Here is an 8,992-nt window from a genome sequence, read left to right as displayed (position 1 = left end):
AAAGGTAACATTGAAAACCACTTACTATTTTCGATTTACAGCCATTAACGAGAAAATGTCACGAATCGCTTCTGGCTTTCCCTCAAAAAAAGGTGAACCCTTCTTAGAAATGAGAAAGAAATCAGACGGAGTCCTTCATTTGCTGCAATCCGGTAAATCTGGTATTACAACTGCCGTGTACACAGACAGATCCCGTGTCTGATCTAACAAGTAATATGAGGATCTCTTTTTAAACTTGGTAACAATATCGTGTCCTTCTAACTGTCATGTATTTTGTTTGGCATTTAATACTATTCTTCTCAAGAATAAAGCAAGGCCTAAGGGCAAGGTTGTATTGTGTTAGGGTTTGTAGCGAACGCCGGGCAAATGTAATGGTCAACGTCTAATTCGAAATTTATTCTCATTCTTTGTTTTCCTATACCATGTATGCTGGAGGAAGAAGGTGAGTGATATGGAGAAGGAGAATGAGGAGAGAGAGGAATGGAAAGGAGAATGAGAATATGGAGAGGGAAAAGAAGGAGAAGAAGGAGGAGGAGGAGGACAGGAGGAAGAGGAAAACTAAGGTGAATAAGAGGAAGAAGGAGAAGAAGAAGAAGAAGAAGAAGAAGAGGAAGAAGAAGAAGAAGAAGAAGAAGAAGAAGAAGAAGAAGAAGAAGAAGAAGAAGAAGAAGAAGAAGAAGAAGAAGAAGAAGAAAAAAAAGAAGAAGAAGAATGAGAAGAATAAGAAGAACAAGAAGAAGAAGAAGAAAAAGAAGAAGAAGAAGAAGAAGAAGAAGAAGAAGAAAAATAAGAAGAAGAAGAAAAAGAAGAAGAAGAAGAAGAAGAAGAAGAAGAAGAAGAAGAAGAAGAAGAAGAGGAAGGAGAAGACAGGTCATAATTAACTACATAAATCAATGAAACAATCATGTGCCTAGAGCCCGAATGGTGTTAATTCATGTATGATTTAATACAGAATAATTAATCATACCTTTCTGGTTCTCACCAGAGGTAGAAGAAATGTAATCAAGCTGAAATTTATGTTTTGATATTTGATGAAATATCATACTGCAGTTAAAATTGCTAATACCGTCAACTCTCAGAAGAAATGCAGCATTTTTCTTCCTGTCTCAAACCGCCAATTTTGTTCTCTATAAAAGTATAATGAAAATATAATGGAACACCCTTGTGGTTTCTATAAGGTACGCTAAGCTAGGGGTAAATTGCCATGCAAAGGAACTTACTCGTTTTACGATGTAATTTCAAAGATGCTCATTAATTGCATGCCCAATTTAAGATGAAGATTTCTATAATTTGTCATGTTTGTCAATCCTCAGAAGAGTTGCGTCATTTGAGCCTTGTCTATAATTTTCAAATGTTTTTACTCTTAAAACATAATACATTTATAATCCTATTCATCACTCTTGTGGTTTTCCTCGAAGAGAAGTATGTGTTCGAGCATGAAGATGTTAGAGTGTTAAAATTAATAGACCTCAACAAATCAAGCACGTAGTTGGTCTATTAGGGAAATTCCCTTGCCCCACCTAGTCTTAAGGATCAGACCCCAGCAGTCCCTGTTCGTAATGACAAGATCATTAACACTCTTTATAAAATTAATCTTTTGCATTATTATTATATTATATCTTTAGCAAAAATAAACAACAAAACACGATAACAAAAACTACGAAAAATCAAGGTAACGCAATTTCAATAGCAGTGTGCGCCACATATTGAATCGTGCGAACATGATCATGGCGTATTACAGGGTGTACGTAATCTTAACACGATTTCTATGGGATATATTAAAAGATTATTGAAATCGCCCTGACTTTATTTTTCGAAAATAGTTACAATCATGTTCAAAGCAATCATTACTTTTTAAGCCTGCAATAAAATTGTAAATGACATGTCATGATTGCCTTTGTGTGTATCAGCATCCCATATGTGAATATCAACACGAAACGAATTTGTAGATTTTTTATTTGTTTATTTATTTATTCTTTTATGCAAACAGGGTCACTCTCTTAATAGTATTACAATTGTTTCCCTGAGAGGCCCTGTACAAATTATAGGTAACAAGAACAGAAGAAATTGAACAAAGTTTAAATGCATGACACATCATTACAATGGATTATTTTTTTTTTTAAACATAATGAAATAAACACGATAAAAGTAGATATTTGAAAAAAGTAAATATCTTCCGAATTTATTTTAAAATTTAACAGTTTATAGAACTGGAAATTGTTCAACATAAAAAATATAAACTATATCTTTTACTTATTAGTGTAAAAAAAGAAGAAATACACCGACAATAAAGATATAGAAAATTATTTCTAATGTATTCAGAGGCTCTAAAGTGTGTCACAACGGCTGGTATAATAGTCTACTCTTGTAGACTAGAACCCCTTGCCCCCGCAGGTGGATGAAATTCAAAACTAAAAGCCGTTAATCAGCTCTCTCCCTCGTGGGGATTTTACATGCTGCAGATTCTGACTTTCAAGAGCCATGCTGATTTCTCCAAGGTCCCGACGTACCTTGTACTGATGGACACACAATATACCTTGTCGACGGTAGATCCACATCGGACAAAGTAATAATGATTAAATTGGGTAAAATAAAGCTGAAGAATCTTTTGGTTTGAATAAATTTATCATTTGAAATACTATAAAGCTGATTAATTATTTTGATTTAAAAGAATCAACCGTCATCTGAACTATTATTTCTCAGATGACGAAATTTTAAGAAGAAAAAATTCAACTGTCTATCATTTATACATACTTGCCCCCAAAATAATATTCTTGTGTACATGCCAGGGACCCGGTTTCAATTTTAACCAATATAATGCAAAATAACACAAACACAAACGACGACGACAACAACAACAACAACAAATAACATTTAAAGAGAAACAATGAATGGGGAACTTGGATCGAGATTTACATTCTAATATTCATATTTTCATTTTTCACAAACATATACATCATCATGTATATACACATAATATATATTCATCACTGAAATGAATAAGCCACCTGGCACCCATCTCATAAAGAGTAGCGATTGATCTGAAATGACCTCGGATCAGTTGCAAGATCCAATCTTTTATATCTAATGTTTGAAGTTGATATTGATATTGATCTCAAGTTGAGATGCGATCGATTTATTTTGGATCAACCGCAACTGTGATTGCTTGGTGAATGTTTCCCGTGTAGGGAAAGCAATTATTACATTATGCTGGTACAAGATGCTTGAATGAGTAGAACACCGGAAAGCAATGATACTAATGATAATGGTGACAAGATCATTACCCACGGTATAGCCTTATCGTTATAAATGCTGCTCTTACCGCATGATTGATACCCGTTCGCTACACCTTGGCTGACCTCGTCCAAGGATGACAACACCAAGCGAGAATAGAACATGGGACCCCTCGTATGACCATGAAAACGGTGAAAATTATAAACTAAACGAAATAGAACAGCAAACTGAATATACGATTACCGAAATACACTACCTGAAAATCAATCTCATTAGATTGATTATAAACACCGAGGTAGTTTTTACATCCTGGGACTTCATGTTTCAGAGAAAACACCCAGACAAAACAGCAACAGGTGCAGCTATACCTTAGCCTAGTTATGTTACCCTGGTAACTATCAATATTTAAAGCTTAGCCTATGAGAGAGAGAGAGAGAGAGAGAGAGAGAGAGAGAGAGAGAGAGAGAGAGAGAAAGAGAAGGATATAGAGAGAGAGAGAGAGAAAGAGAGAGGGAAGGAGAGAGAGAGAGATAGGGACAAAGAGAAAGAGAGAGAAAGAGAGAGAGAGAGAGAGAGAGAGAGAGTGGAAGTGGAAGAAGAAGAAGATGAAGAGCTTAATGTTGAAGCGATGCTCCTTGAGACATATAGAGATGTGATGCGGTTGTTTATGATTCAATTGGTATTGAATCCAGGGGGGGGGGGGTGATTCTTAATAAATTTCGCTGAGAACAGACATAAACCGTTCTACTTCTCCCCAGACACCTCTCCCTTGACTCTCTCAACTCATCTCTCTCTCTCTCTCTCTCTCTCTCTCTCTCTCTCTCTCTCCGGGACGTTCCTTTCTCCGTATACTGACCCAGAATATTTGACTCTTTCCTTTCTAGCTCCTCTCGCGTCTCGACTCCCACGCGATATATCTCGTTCCCTCCTACAAGAAACAACCATAATGAGGCTCCCTGGATATGCACAAGCTATAATCCAGAGAATGGTTGTTTCTTTTAACATCCATCCCACTGAGGATGAAAATAAATTCTGGATCTATATCACGTTTGTAATCCTACCCAGGAAACTGCATGCGGTGTCAAGGACGGAATTTAATAAGCGCAATTCTTTTCTAAATTAGAAGACTTGTCTTGTCTGCGGTTATAACAAAACAAGGATCCAATTCAAAGAAAATAAAGGAATATGAAAATTAGGACGGCAGTAATATAATCTGGTCGAGATTAGGATAATGACATTTTCATAGAAAGGGTACACTTATCGGCAAAACTATTGGAATTCAGATCGCACACTTGTCACTTCGCGATTAATAATGCCATACTCTCAATTATTTACCTACAATTGCGTTTATACTAACTTGATGATTTGTTGGGAAGCCCTCCAGTAAACCATACTGAAAAGCATCTTCTGATGGAAATACAGACAGGTAGGTAGGTACCTGGAGTTAGACATTATAGGCAAACAAATCTTCAGTTGTTGTTGCTGCTGCTGCTGTTGTTTTTGTCAGGGATTCCCGAGGGCAAAAAGGCGAAGGGAAAGATCTTGAATAAGGCTTGTGAAAAAGAGATAAGGAAAACTAAAGAAAGAGTGAAAAGGGAGAGAGACAGAAAGAGAGAGAGAGAGAGAGAGAGAGAGAGAGAGATTAAGAGTGTATGAGAAAGAATAAGAGAGAGAGAGAGAGTGGGAGCGAGAGAGAGAGATTGAGAGTGAGAGAGAGAGAGAGAGAGAGAGAGAGAGAGAGAGAGAGAAAGAGAAAAAAAGAAGAGATAGAGGGACAGAAGCTTAATAAAAAAAGAACGAAAGAAATAAAGAAAATATGGTAAGACAGAATACAAAACTAAGCATTTAGGGAGATCTAGGTAAGATGGTAACACACTCTATAACAAGTTGTTAAATAAATCATCTGTAGTATACTGTATAATACACTGTTAAGTGTAAGCATAGAATGCAATAGAACCCGCATCAATGCCATCTCAAATTCAAAACCTCAATTTTCAATCAATCCTGCATGCGGTGCAGGTTTTAAGATCTTAACGCATGCTTCAAACGATCTTATTATTTTTTAGCTTCTTTGAATGCCATTTTGGTTTTGGTTTACGCTCTCAAAGTAATGTATATAAAATATTGTGCGATTGTATTAAAATAATTTTTATATCTATGAAACCCTCATATTAACCACACTGGAAATATACTTACAACTCTTTCTCTGGTTGAAGTATAATTATCATGAGAGAAAGCATACATGCAATATTATTCCAATCTCGTCTTGAAAATGACCCTGAAGTAAAATTTCTCTTAATGTCCTATTTTGATTCATGCAAGGCATCGCATACAAATTGGCACCGAAGACCGTGCGTCCTTTTCCCTCCCACGCCTTATGAAACATTGATAAACATTATTTATTCTAGAGACATCTCAGCTAGGTATTGTTACACATAATTATAAGACATGAATGTATTTTCAAGACCGTTTCATGGTGCCTGATGATCTTCTTTTGAATTTGATAGACGGGCTGATATAATAAATGGACATGCGATAATCCAGTTTAGTTCCTCATTCTTCGAGAATGAAAACATGGATATATTTTTTGAAGAAAACAAATAATTTTGATCAGGATGATGATTATTATGATGATGATGATCATGATGGAGAAGAAGAAGACGAAGAAGAAAAGGACGATGATAACGATGATGATGAGTATGCTGATAAAGCTGGTGATGGTAGTAGTTGTATTAGTGATTGTGACGATGATGTTGATCGTAGTCATGATGATTCACAGTATTTATGTGGCACCATCTTCCTGTTTAAACGGAGAAATGCGTAGTTTTCTCCATTACGTTATGATATCACAATAGAGATTTAGGCCTGCGCTTTTAATACAATCAGTTTGCTCCGATTCCTAATGTCACATCATCATGTGATTTATCTTGCTGATATGGCAGAAAATCCATGTCTGTGACTTCAAGACTATTCGGTGAAGCAATAATATTGTTTTTTCATATCGCCATGCGATTTTTGATCCCGTTATGACAGAAAACCATGTTTTTAACGTTAAGACTACTAATTTGCTTTGCTGATGAACCAAGAGTTTTTCATTTCTCATCGTCGTCACTAGACTTCTCATCCCGTTATGACCACAAAAACCCATGAATAAATATATTTCAATAAAATAAATAAAATAAATGTCTGTGGCGTGAAGACTACTAATTTGCTCAGCTGGATAACAAGTTTACCTCCCTCTCATCAGGGGGAGAAAACCACTGAACCACAACAGATTCGAGTGACCAAACTCATTAATCCTCCCGTCACGTTCCATCTTCACACAATCTCATCAGGGAAGGGGAGGGGGTAGGCTTGTGGTCACGTGGTAAAGACGAGGAGAACTTTGCAATCAGGTTCCTGATTATTACACTAATTTGATAGCTCAAGGCTTGAGTCTTTTATAATTATTTTTACGGTCTCATTTTAGTTTTAGTTTAGGTTTTTTCAGATTGTATTGGTAATTACAGGTTTACCACAAGAAGCGTATTTCGGGTATTTTTTGTTTTCGTTTCAAAATGATATCGCATTTTGTAATCTAAGTAGTACTTTTTAAAGTTTTAAAGTATTATCTTCACACCGACGGCAAATCTGTTCCCAAACAGTAGTGTAATTTTATATCATATTTTCAAGCAATCTCAATTTTGTTTGTTCAGGATTTGTTGAACAGAATTATGATTGAACTCCTGTCGTTTATCAATCTTCTTTTTCCTTTCCTCTTGCCACCCTTTTCTTTCTCCTTTCTCTCTATTCCTCATTCTTTATCTCTCTCTCTCTCTTCCCCTTCTCTCTCACTCTCTCTCTCTCTCTCTTTTCTCTCTGTCTCCCCTCTCTCGCTCCCTCTACCCTGCTCTCTCTTTCTCTCTCTCTCTCTCTCTCTCTCACTCTCCCCCTCCTCTCTCTTGCTATTCTTTTATTTCTTCTCTCTTTCTCTCTCTCTCTCCCTCTCCATCCCTCCCCTATCACTCTCTCTCTCTCTCTATTCACCCCCTCCCCCTCTCTCTCTATCCCTCCTCCTCTCTCTACCACTACCGTTCAGCCAGTAAATTGCCTCCTTATTCAAATACAACCGCTTGGTTTTTTCCTCTTTATGGGACACATTCATGTTCTTACAGTTGAACATTGATGTAGAATTTATTTACACCTTCGCCACTTTTCTGTTTGTAATGAATTCTCCTTTGATTTATTGATTGATTAGAGTAACTTAATGGTTTCTATGCCAATGTTCATCTGCTCTCCATCCATCTATCTAGTTTAATTTATCTTCTTCTGTTTTTTTCTCGTCCCCTTTCTCCACTCCTGATTCGTTTCCTCTTCACATATTATTGCCAATATTGGAATAGGCCTATATGTGTACATTTACCTATATCTGTCTATCTTTCCTTTTTCCTACCTATCTGTCTAAATATATTATCTATATATCTATCTGTCTATCTGTCTTGTATTATCTATCTATCTATCCATTTATCTATCTATCTATCTATCTGTATAACTGTCAATCCATATCTTCCATGTCCTTTATTCTTCTTGAGTCCCTCCAGACTGACATTTTGATGGATCCATCTAAATTCCAATAGACCATTACGATCCTGTACAGTCCCCCGTGAAACATCGCAGAGTAAGTTAATATCTCTACAAGATCTCCTGTCGTCACTGTATATGCCAATGTTGCGAATTGCTCTTTAAAAGAAATCTTGATGTCAACTTTTCTCGAGGTCCTATTCTAATTCATTCATCGCCACCGCATACAAATTGACACAGTAGCCCATGTGCTCTATTCCTACCCACGCCTTATGAAACATTGATCACACATTATCCATTCTTCCTTTTCGCTTATTTTCGTTTTCTCGCGTTATCTCACTCTCCTCGTTTACTTGTCGCTGCATTAGTATAGCGATAGCTGAGGAGTGATATGCATTTCAGGGAAAAGTATTTCTTTTTACTGTTTTTTTTTTTTTTACTACCTGTCTATCTTTCACCGTGTTCACGCTTATACCCTCTCTCACTCTTCCTCTCTCTCTCTCTCTCTCTCTCTCTCTCTCTCTCTCTTTGTCTCTTGCTCAGCTCACTTCCAATTTCTTCCTTTTTAAAAATACTTTTGACCCCCCTCTCTCTCTCTGTTTTTTTCTGTCTCTGTCTGTCTATGTCTCTCCCTCTGTCTTTCTCTTTCTCTCTCATACCTATTGAAGTTATCCGTCAAGTACATTTTGTCTCCCATCTCTCACTCTTTCTCTCTCTCTGACTTGAATTTGTTTCTCTTCTTTTCTCTTTCTTTCTTTCTCTCCTCTTTCTCTCTCTCTCTCTCTCCCTCACTCCCTCATTCTCACTTTCTTTCTTTTGTTTTCCTTCAAATATCTTTTTTCTTTCTCTCCCTCTCTCTCTCCCTCTCTCTCTCTCTCTCTCTCTCTCTTTTCCCTCTCACCCTTTCTCTCCATCATTCCTACTTCCCTCCCCCCAATCTATACGTTTCGTTCTTCCTCTCTTTCTTCGAAGCGTTGTATTTCTTAATTTGGAACAAGTGATGCCTTACAATCACCCTAAAAGCTTTCTGCCACATAACGTAGGAGGTGATGTATTCATATCACGGTGGTGCCTATTCTCTCTCCTTAAAAAGAGGATGCATTAGGAAAGAAACATGTCCACCATAGAACCTACAGGGAACCCACTTTCATAAAGGTTCACGGCTCTCTGAAGTCATTGTTGGCAAAGCCAAACACTC

The 8,992-nt window shown here is 36.9% G+C and overlaps 1 pseudogene; it reads right to left on the bottom strand.

Annotated features, from left to right (window-relative positions):
• Nucleotides 1-558: 558 nt before the first annotated feature.
• Nucleotides 559-8,708, bottom strand: LOC115924194 (annotated as a pseudogene).
• Nucleotides 8,709-8,992: the final 284 nt, after the last annotated feature.

Source organism: Strongylocentrotus purpuratus, unplaced genomic scaffold (genome assembly GCF_000002235.5).
Source record: "Strongylocentrotus purpuratus isolate Spur 01 unplaced genomic scaffold, Spur_5.0 spur5_scaffold_15, whole genome shotgun sequence".
Taxonomy (NCBI): domain Eukaryota; kingdom Metazoa; phylum Echinodermata; class Echinoidea; order Camarodonta; family Strongylocentrotidae; genus Strongylocentrotus; species Strongylocentrotus purpuratus.
Note: the sequence above shows the minus strand (reverse complement) of the source record. Positions and strands in the feature narration are given on the sequence as shown.